Here is a 12001-nt window from a genome sequence, read left to right as displayed (position 1 = left end):
CTCCCGGGCAAACTGGGAGCCTGTGCCTCCTTTCTCCAGCCTGGAAACACAGAGCCGGCTGGAGAGAGCACAGTGCAAATGTGTGTTTGGCCAGGCCAATACGGCCAGCGAAACACACATGCGCACTGAGGGGAGTGCTCTATGCTGTGTCCTTCCATTGCTGTCATTCCCCTATGGCTGGCCTCTTTAAAAAACAAAAGGGTAATAAATATAGTTTATTATTCTTTTGTTGTTAAAGAGCTGCAGCGGCAGCTGCTCGTGGGGGGGTGATGCTCCTCCACCATTGCAGAGGAGCCGACGCTGATCGGTCCTATAACTACTGTGTGACTGAGAAAATGTCTTCTCTTATTAATTAAAGCACAATCACTCTTGGTATATGTGGGCGGAAGATGGGTACAATTTAATGCACTTAATAAAATCCAACACAATGGAGTTCAGAATTTTCAGGTGTGATAAATTGCACCAATTTGAGTTTTTGGGGAAAAACATGCAGATCTTTGTGCTAACAGCATCAACTCTGCAAGTCATGGTGAATACCATACACTGTTCACCTTTTGTATTTCAGCATATTTACCCTGCTGAAGTTTAACAAAGGGTGAGGAGTTTATCACACCTGTTAACTACTGGGTGTGGTAAATATCATACAGCTTTCAACATTTTGACTCACTCAGTATCAGGGCCAACATGTTTTACAATTATCATAAGCATAAAGATGTCACACCACATTTAGGAACATAGTTGGTAGACCTCCTTATTTAACAGTCCATATAACAGCAAGTTACTATGGTGGATTTTCTCCATAATGGAGAGAGAAAAATTGCATGTTTAGCAAACCCCCATTCGACAAAAGTGGAGAGTGAATTCCGGCTTTTGAGGCATAAGGACCTTGCTCCTGTAACAGTTTTACAAGCCATTTCTTCATGAACAGCGTAAGATGGAAAACGTGGAGAGGTCACGAAAAATTATTTTTGAAGGATCTATTTTGACCTTGGGATTTAAAGCCTACTATTAAAACATATGCAGTAACACTTTCCCTAGTAACTAGAAATGGGTGAGATTGCCAAGAGAGGGCTGGTGTCTCAATCACATTGAATTATCTTTCAGAATCAATTTGTGCAGTCTTAAAGGAGTTCAATAAATTTGCACTCTGATCCTTTACTGGGTATACATTGTTGTCAAGCCTGGAATGATTTTTGAAATAATTTTCATGTAAGTGAGTTCTGAATTCAGTTTCTTAGTCAGCCCCCTGTTTCCCTCACAGGATAGATTGTGTAGTAGAAGGGAAGTGATAGGAATCCTGTTATTTCAGCAAGTTTATCATTGCTGCTTGAGACTTTCTCAGTTAATGGTGTTAGAGTTTTCTGTAAAATGGTGTAGTTTCATGGGGAGATAAGTCTTCTATAAAACAAACATTTGTAGGAAAGAACCAATATATATTGCTTGGCCTTTGATGTGTATACATTTTTTAATCCACTCTTGCCAATTTAATGTCTTAAACGCACAGAAATGTTTAGTGTGTCCCAAAAGGAACATACCAAGAATTGTCTGGAGTTTACCTTAAAATGTATACATAACAAAATGATTTGACATTTTCAACAGTTTTTTTTCTGTCTTGTTATTGAGGTTTTTCCTTGTTTGTTATATTACTGTGTATAACATTGTCTTGCAGACATATAGTTAATATGAATGTATCACAAGGTATGTAGACATTACTTAACAATAATAGTACAAGCTTAGTTCTGGAGGCTTAAACATTGACTATTTTCCACAGTAGGACTCAAATAACTTTTGGGAGGAAACCATTGAGCAGAACCAGCGTGCCTGATGTGGGTCCTGGCATATGTGAGTGTTGACTGCATGTTGTCTGTCGGTGATTGGGGATGTGTGGTGGCCCTTTAGCTAGGTAAAGGAGAATGTGAATCTCTGAGTGAGAACTGGGGCTAAGGATGGTTAGGAGAAAAAGAGGAACTGTGGGAGAGGAAGGACAACTAAATAAGAGCACAATTGTGAGCGAGAGGGAGTTTAGGGGAATCCTGAATGGGTGGGGGTTCATTGAGTGTGGTGATGGCTGTAGTTTCTACCTGAGTTGCCACACCCGACTCTAGGAGAGTGGCAGTGAAGTATTGTGCTGTGTTGCACTGTGAAACAGTGGGGAGAGCCAAGAGGCCAGGAATAGGGAGGATGTTTAATTGTTTGTCTGCTATGGGGCATCCAATCTGCACTTGAAAGGATGGAATGGTGTATAATAATTTTGTGTATGCCAGGAGACGTCCACAATACCTAATTTTGACAATACTTTGAAAAGATATGGCCATGACAGCAAGTCAACTATCAACAAGAACGTTGGTCTGAAGGTAGGGATAAATTACATCAACAATTTCTAAAACACAGTGCTCAATACTGTCTTTATGGATCAATTATTATCCAAAATGTATTGTAACTAATTATATGCAAGGCAGATTATAACTCATTGGTGAATTTAAACAAAATACCAACATTTTTTTTTTTTACAACACAAAACATTACACGCATAAAATACAACACATAGAATAGAATTCACATTTTCGTCTTAATTCAACTCTGGCTAACACCTTGCTTTTCAAAGTCTTGTAGCTGACCGAACCATCAATAGAGGGTTATGCCCAACAGCCTTTCTTTGTAATAAAATGGTGGTCACAGTTTCAAAATCCAATTGTAATCCACTCTGTTGTGATGATTAGAGGTTCATGCACCAGCCACTGGCTGATACCTATATGTTTTTTAAGGTATTTTGTAGTGCATATCAAATAATCTTTTGAAAAGCTGACTCCAATTCAGGAACACAATCTCGCCAATATGTATGTCAATGTGTTTCGGCCTTTTCAATCAGGCCCTCATCAGGACTATCAAGGGGGCAGCGTCACCTCTATGAAAATTAAAAACAAGGAGACTGACTGAGGATATAATAAAATAGTCTATGGCGCAAGAGAGCTAAACTGTATGCATCAGTGCTGGGAGATCACCACAAATTCCCTGTGACCAGAACTGCTTGTACCAGTGAGATACACATGCTTTCTCTAATCTAGTGTCTTTAACATCCAAATTGTGTCAGTGTATATCAATAAACCTATAGGACAAAAAATTATTTATTTGTTTATTTATCACGTCATGCTACACTGAACCATGCATTTAACAATCTAAACCAAAGTATAGCAATGGTCACTACCTGTCACCGGCCTTATCCTTGTTATTCATTAGGGAACATTGTGTACTCTCGCCTATAGGTACTGAGCAAGACAAAACAAGTGTCTCATTCGCATATTTTCCAGTGCAAAATATTTAGCCATTTGAACAAAAGCGTTGACTATTCGAAAACAAAACTCACTGGTTCATTAGCAGTTCCATAATTACTCCGTGGTTATCACATGCATGCACGGCACTTGTAGCCGGGGGAAAGAAACAACCTTGGACTCAGCGCTACCGCAAAGTATTGCGGCTACGGACTTGCTTACTTAGTCCGCAACGGAAGGATTTCAGATGAATAATCAACATCCGACACGCCGGCAGGAACTCTACCTAATTGACCTGCTCGTCCGTGTAGCGTCGCATTCCCAAGAGGTTTGTCCTATGTAGACTTTATCACAAGGACACATTATACAGTAAATAACATTTTTCAAATTACAATTAGAGAAGTCATTTTGCACATCTACTTTCCCATTTAGTGATATTTCTTTGGAATCCTGTGTGTATTGACATGCAATGGATTTACAGCATCTATAGTGTCCTTGGAGAGCTGGTAGTTGTAACATCGATCTCATATTTCTCTCTTCTGTTTGTGTATGGGCTGCTCTAACCCAATGGTCTTTTAGGCTGCGTGCTCTTTTGAATGCAAACAGTGGTTTATCAATCTCTAGATCTTTAATGATTTTCCAATTCTTTTCTATGATCGAGCGTATTTTATTAGCCTTTGGACTATATGTAATGACGCAAGTTAGTGGGGTTTGTTTTGCCTTTACTTTAGGGATTAGGAGTGTATCTCGGGGTGTAAACCAAGCTCTTTTCGCTGCTATTTTCACCAGTTTTTTCGGGTAACTTCTACTGATTAATTTCTCTGTAAGCTCACGTGCACATTGCAGGAATCTTCTTTCTCAGTACAATTTCTCCTTATTCTCAGGAATTGACCATATGGAAGATTCTCTTTAAGTGTTCTTGGATGCCCACAAGAAAAGTGTAACAATATGTTGCGGTCTGTTGGTTGTTTAAAAATACTAACTTCTAACTCACCATTCCTAGTTAGGATCCATAGGTCAAGAAAGTAAATTTTACTTTTATCCTTGTTCATAGTGAACTTAAAGTCAACTGTCCGTTGGTTTAGCCAATTATGGAACCTACTAAGTTCGTCAACTGTACCTTCCCAAATCATTAGAATGTCGTCGATATATCTGTACCATTTAGAAATCTGTGGTTTGAAAGGATTGTATTGTGAATAAATCCAATGAAGTCAAACATCTTCTCTAGATCAAGTATGAGGTATGCTGCTTGAGGGAACTGCAGCAACGCCTGAGCCATTAAGTGAAAAAGCCTTCAAAGGTTGTGGAACATGCTACAGCCCGGGACAAATTTGATTTGATCAGGGTGTATAAGGTTAGGTAAGATCTGAAGGTAGATGTCCATGTGTACCTTCCCTAATATTTTATAGTGGGTGCCCAGGATAGTTATGGGCCGGTAAGAAGAGAGCTAGAAAGGGTCCTTATCTGGCTTGAGTAGGGAGATGAGAAGAGACTCCCAGAGAGATGCTAAGAATGCCCCAGTGAGCGCCTCACTGTACCAGCATTGTGTAATCAGGTAACGCTGAGATCTTGCTTTTTTCAAATTCAAGTGGGATTTCTGCCTGACAGCCTGTAGGATGTCATCTCTGTCCTTGTAGTGTGGAAGCCATGCAAAGATGGGGCGAGGCCCCGAACCCAGTGCTGGGCAGCTGGTATGTACTCAATGCACTCTCTCAGAGGAGAAGTACTGGAACAGGGCTGGAGTGGGGGTGATGAATTTTACCCAGTCTTCTAGGAAGGCAATCACTGTGGGGAATTCTCTGCCTCCTCAGAGAATCCCTGCACCCGAACATTGCTGCATTGAGTTTGTCCCTTGGCATCCTCCACACAATTCTCCAGGCCCTGGATCTTTCAGCAAGATCATGGGTACCTTTCACGTGGTCACTCACTTGGGGTGCCAGGTCATTCGGAGAGCACTCCGCATCTGTCAACTTGTGATGGTCATCTTGTAGAAGGCGGAATATTACCCAGAGTTCTTCAATTCTAGTTTCCACTGAAAGTGAGAGGTTCCAGTCTCATGCAGAATGGCATCCAACTTGTTATTAGCGTCTTGGAGATGAGCTTTCAGCTCATGCTGTGGTCTGTCGTGATCCAGTAGTGTGATGGTGGGAGATGGTGGCCTGGATTGCCCCCTTGTTAGCTTGTGGTGGCCCAAACGAGGGAATGGGTCAGCGGCACGCTTCTTGTAACAAAAGGGGGGGCTGTCAGTGGTAGATTCCCTCAGTCACCACAGTTGCCCATGTGTTGGATCCACAGAAGCTAGTAGGCCATGGGTCTGTGGAACAGAGAGAACTCTGGGGGCCACCTTTTGCATTGAGTATGAGTCCGAGCAGCATCTATTGGTTTACCTCAGTCACCATCAACAGCACTACACCTCCCGGGTCAGTCTCAAGCTAGTACTCTGTTGCCCACCATCACCACTACTAGGGCCCATGTTACCTTCCCCATGGATTGCAGGCTTGCCCAGGGTCAAGTCACCTCCGTGCTTCTCATTTTCCTCTCTGCCTCCCCTCCTCATGCTCTTCAATTCAGGTCCAGACTCCAAGGGAAGCTAGGGGGCCTGGCACACCAGGGGTCCCCTCGATCATCACCCCCATAGTGGCAGTTCATGTGGGAGGATGCACCTGTGCTTGGCCCGATAGGTCTCTGCATGTCCCATTGCCTTGCTCTTCATTGCAGTGGGCACTGGTGTCGCAATACGGCCCACTTGCAGGGGCCAATCAACTTGCTAGATGTCCTAGAACAGTGTCTGGTTGTCCGTGCAGGTGTACCCATCCAGACCTGCCACTCGTTAGGCCTGCCAGGCTGTCCTAGGTTGATGGGGCCCCTCACACATGTGGCATACTCAAACGCCAGTGGGTGTGGCAGAGGCCATGAGTGACTCTGGCCAAGACATTTTCCACTGTTAATACCGATTTTAAATAGTAACTGGCAGAAGCAATTTTTACAGAGCCCAGGTTGGGCAGGTCTGAGTCAATTGGATTCTACCAACGTCTATCTTAAAATAGAATAAATATCCTTTGTTTATTCTCCAGGCCAGAAAACACATGTCCTCCTTTGGGGGTTAGAACTTCAAGTTCTCTGATTGAAAAGATTGGTTTGCAGTTTACACTTCAGACAAAATATATAAAGGTTTGTTCCTGCGACCAGTATGATAGCTGCAAGATGCAAATAAGTTACTTAATAAAGAGTTCTTAGTAAAATGTCGATTTTCATTTTATTAAGCTTAGCCCAATGATTTAGAGCTGATTTACTCCACTTTGCAATGTTATTGTCAATTTGATCATTTAACTCCTTCACATTTTATGTAATTAAGGTACTTAAACTTTCATTGTTTCTCATTAATGCTATTACAAGAATGACTGCCCTTTTCTAGAGGTTTCTTTGACAAAACCTCTCAAAATACGTTAACTCTGTTCCGGCTCTCTTGGAATACTGACTGCTTGAATAGTTATAAGGCAACTTCCCTATTTGCATAACATTCAGGCAAATTGTGAAATGACGGGTACGCAATGGGGCTTCACCCGCATCATGCCATTGCCTTATCTTTGCACAACTTGGCTTGAATGTTTCCTAGATGTGACGCCCGCTTTTAACCGTGTAGATAGAAACATACTTTGACAAAAACTTGTTGACTGGAGGATATCATAAAAGCAATCCACCTCTTGCGCACAGAAAGTTAATATTGGTTACGGAAAAAGCATCAAGGAAGGTCAAAACCACCATCGGTCCATAACAGGGGAGCGTGCTTGCTCCAATCCTATTTCACATCTTTTTAACAGATTTGTATATTAAGCTGGACAAAGCTAATACACAATACGGGTGATGTCCTCTTGCTGACTAGAAATAAAGGCAGTCTGCAAAGAGAACACCATAAATGAAACCTTAAAATCAATCTCAAGAAAACCAAAGTGCTAACGTTCAGTAAAAGGCACAATAAATCAGGCCCTGGTATATAAACAACCATAATTTGCTCAAGAAGTCAGAATATATAAATGCATAGGTGTACTCATCGACACCTAAGGTACATTTTCAGCTCACAAAGCTCAAATGAAATCAAAAGCGAGAGCTCTGACATTAACCTTTCTCTCACTGCAGCAAAAGGATTTGTGGGGTCAAACCTGTTTCCTTTAATGAAGGTCATCAGTGCTAAGCTACTCCCTACCATATCATATGGGTGTGAACCACTGTGTGGCCTTGAAACAGAACTATTCGAATTACTTAATTTGAACATGTACAGGCAGCTTTTCTGCCTTCCCCGTAATGCATCCTCAGCTCAAATCAGATCAGAGTTTGGCCTGGTCTCCAAAAATTAAGCTAGACAAGGTGCTTTTGCAAAATTCTGTTTTAAGTTAAAATCTGTCGAAGACAAAGATATTTTTGCAAAGCAGTCACAAGTATGGATCTTTACCAATTCATATTATACTCCAGTGCAACAGCCATGTTTGGACATCCCTTATTCAAAGTTTATAACAATGAAGTTTGTCTCATTGTTTGGGAGAAAACCTTTAATTAAACCAGAATTTTAATCACATGGAGCTGCAGACTTTTAGACAAGCAATCATGAATCCTATAACGAGAACAATATCAGAGTAAATACACAAATTGCTATGTTCTTAACTATGGCCTAGAAACTGCAACCCTAAATTATTAGTAATTTTAATGTTCTTTGTATACACTGTACTACTTTCGAATGATCAACATGCCTTATCTTTGCAAAATGGAGGGCCTAAGAGTGATTCACATGTACCCCACAACTCTGTCTTGACTAGTCCAGTTGTTCTTGTATCTTTTAACCTTTCTGCACTTGCACTGTAGTGATGCTTGTGCTTTCTGCCATGTAATTAATATTACCTTTTTCTAGACTCAGCATTAGTCTCACTATTTAAAAAAATGAGCTGTGTGGCCAGACAGTGAATGTACGCAGTGGGTGCTGCCTGCACACCAAAGGCAAGCAAGTCTGGGCCTGTCTGCACATCAGCCACCCCTACCACCAACCATGCTGCTAGTTTGCCTGCCTATTCCTCCCTGCTGGACTGCTCTTCTTCCCAGTCACTTGTAAGATATTCACAGGCAGAATTAATAATTGTTTGGGTGCAGAGTTTGGCTACCCCCCACCATGTAGTCATTTCTCTCTCTATCAGTGTATAACGGGGCTATTTTAGCTATTACCTCGAGGAAATTTCAATAGATACATCACAAAATATTAGGCCCATCTCGCCATCAACAACGCCACGCATAACATGGGTTTTCCTTCCTTAAAATGTAAGGATGCCTTTGTAAATGTTAGGTCCCTTGTCAAGTACACCACAGAGATTCATGATATGTACAACTCTGAATCACTTGATTTACTTTTTATAACAGAAAACTGGGCCTCTATTGTCTATGTTTTTGACCTTGGTTGCTCTTGTCTAATATCATTTAAAATATTGCACCTCCCTTATTGAGCACTTAAAGGTGGTGGGCTGTCCATTACTTTTGGGGAAAGCTAGAGTATAACATATCTACAGCTCAATGCCTCTCAATCAGCTGAATTATTTGGCTTAGAGTTAAAACCTTCTCCTCTTGTCTCCCTGGTAGGGGTAATAAGTAATCTCCCCACAGGATCTGCCACTAATTTTTTTCACTCCCTGATCGAGTTACTGTTACCCCCAGTGTTATCCTACCTTCTTTTTTATCCTAGGGGGCTTTAAAGTTACTGTAGATAACATCTTAGTTGCTATTATGAATTCAATAAAGGCTGTTAGTCTAAGGCAACTAGTCACGGACCCCCTCATAAGCACGATCATACGGTTGACCCTCTTTTTGCCTCAAATAATTTGATTGCTAACAATAAAATACTCCCCCATATACAGACTGCTCATTTTTTCATCCTTTCCTATCTTCAAATGTCTGATTCTTCATAGTTCACACCCCTTTCTACCAAAACTTTCATCAAGGTATGCCCTTGGGCGAAACTGTGACCTGAAGCTTTGTCAAGCACGCGTTCTACTAACTTTTCTTGGTCAAATAATCATCTAGAGGTGGTTGACAATGTAATTTCAGCCTCCAATGGGGGCACATTAGTGCTCAAGTCAGTGGCTGTTTTATCATCTGAATGTTTCAAATTGAATTAGGCAGTGCAATAGACTCTTCTATTTTGCTGAAGAAAATGTGTCCCCGTAAAAGGCCTTCTGCACCACGGTATAATGACGACCACATACCTGCTAAACCTAACTGCAACACTATTGAAAAGGGCTGACAAGCAAATTATTTCCTAGAAATTGTCTGAATGAAGAAGAGCTCAAAAAGGTTATAATGCACGCATGTATTTTGTTTAAGTGGAGTTATATACCACCATTCTCAATGTGACTCCTTCTCATTTTATTTGAGGAAAAAGTTGAAAATATGATTAAGGGTCTCACCTCCCCATTTAATCCAGTTAATTTAGAATTACAGTCTGACCCCATTCAACAGGTAGTTGAGATGGACAGTTTATCCCACATGATTACAAATCTTGGTTCTCACAATGTAAATGAGTTATGTAGTCTGGCAAATTCTTTATTATCAAGTTCGGCCTTGGCTCCTCTGCATCTCACGTTTTGGAAACTGACCTGATCAAATCACCTAGCGCCTCCCCCAAATATATGTGTAATCTTTCATTATGTACTGGTGTGGTGCCACCTGACTGGAAAAGAGCCATGGTAGTTCCTCTTTTGAAAAAAACCTTCTGCTGACTCCCTTGTACCTTGTAATTTTAGAATTCTTTCCCTGTTTCCTTTCCAATGTAAATTTTGGAAAAGCATATCAGCAAAGTTCTTTCCAAATTTCTTAAGATCATGATATACATCATCTAACATAGTCTGGCTTTTCACCTGCTCATGGCAATGGATTGGCTTTGATAGCCACGTTCGATGATCTTAGAATGGCAGCGAACTAGGGTTATTTTGTAGCCTTGGAGCTAATAGACTAGTCTGCTACCTTTGATGCAGCAAATAAAAATATCCTGATTTCCAACTTAAAGGAATTCGGTATTAAAGGTGTGACCCTCAAATGGTTTTCATCCTATTCGGCTGGCAGAACACAAGCAATACGCCCCCTCTTTTTGTATGGATGTTCAAAGAAGTAGGGCAAGGAGTCCCTAAGTGTTCTGTCCTTAGCCCTACTTTGTTTAACATCTATCTGAAACCTCTGGCAAAATTAATTCATAGGTATGGAATTAATTTAATGAACAACCCTGATCACACAAATTATTTTGTCACTAGATCAATCTACTCCTTTGCTACTTGATTTTTTCGTAGCTCTCTTAGGAACATCTCCTGCTGACTGGGTATGAGTTCACTTGCATTCAAATGGGACCAAATGGAAATTCTCCACTGCTCCAATTGGGCAATCTTTCCCTTCTTTACCAGCCACTTTTTGACTCAATCTGCAAACTCTGCTCTGCTTGCCTCCCCAGTGGTTCGTAACTTGGACGGTTTATATGGATGTAGATTTATCCCTTTCTACTGAAATTAACAAACAAACTCTATTTCACGTGTTTCTGTCTGCTAGGACCAGTACACAACATTTTACAATTTCTCTCCTTTCCCCATCAACCGCAAGAGGTCCGGTCAATTATTTTGAGTCATCTGGACATGAATCAGAATACTCTGATGTTAGTGGCTCCTATCTGTCTTGTCAAATGAATGAGTATGATTCAGACGGTTACAGTGCTGGATAAACTGAATTGGCTTCCTGTCTCAAACAGGATTTCGTTTAAGGCGTTTTGTATAATTCACAGATCTTTACATTGGTCTCATTTTTTACAATCAAGATTCCTATGATACAGGCCTTCCTGGCCACTACACTTTACCAATACCAACTTACTTATTGTGCCTCAAGCGAAAAGATACTGACATTGCAGCTGTTCTTTCTCAATTACACAAATGACCTCCTGACATTCAGGAAATGCATTACAACCTCGCTTTATACACTTTAATAAATTATGCCTATGTTTTCACTGCGTCAGATTTTTCACACTGAGATAAATTTGTTTCTTACTTCCCTGTATAAGTGCCAGTAAAACGTTGGGCATCAGTAGCAGTCTAATGGAGATAATAATGATAAGAAGAAGGAGAAGAAGAAGAAGAAAAAGAAAAAAGAATAATAATTATTCACAATTATGTCTGTCACACATTGGTGTTGATGCCACGTGACATCATTGACATGTGGACACACAATCTGGGATGAACATCTGTCACTAATGAAAGACCACAATAGAGTATCCATCTGCCACTGACCCAACGCCTTTACACCAAAATGGTTTGGTGTTGAGGATTTTGGGAAAGCTAACTGCTTTTAATAAATATCCCTCACTCAGTACAATAGTGACATGCTTCATTGTCGGGTTCATCCTGGCTGCTAAAAACCAGGATGGGCTCAACCGTATTCCGGGGAGCACTTTGTATATGTTTATATACACAAGCTAACCAGGGATAACAACTAAAAATGACTCATACACATCAAGGATGGGCATGATTAAAAGGAATAATTATATAAAATTAATTATACAGGTGGGGGTACTGAAGGAATAGAACAGTCCTATGACCCTGAGTCTATTATTGACAACACCCTGAGTCTATTATTGACAACATGATTCTGCCCTATTCCATCGGCCAAAATAGAGTTTATTCAAAAGGCTTCACAGATAAAACAGACATGCTAATATATTT

The 12001-nt window shown here is 40.7% G+C and overlaps 1 protein-coding gene across 1 annotated transcript in view; it reads left to right on the top strand.

Annotated features, from left to right (window-relative positions):
- Positions 1-12001, top strand: part of MYO16 (myosin XVI) — a 2485855-nt gene that overhangs the window by 2120084 nt on the left and 353770 nt on the right. The gene's annotated exons all lie outside the window — the stretch shown is intronic.

The sequence above is a fragment of the Pleurodeles waltl genome, chromosome 8, assembly GCF_031143425.1.
Source record: "Pleurodeles waltl isolate 20211129_DDA chromosome 8, aPleWal1.hap1.20221129, whole genome shotgun sequence".
Classification (NCBI taxonomy): domain Eukaryota; kingdom Metazoa; phylum Chordata; class Amphibia; order Caudata; family Salamandridae; genus Pleurodeles; species Pleurodeles waltl.
The sequence above is the reverse complement of the archived record's forward strand: the minus strand, read 5'-3'. Positions and strand labels throughout refer to the sequence as shown.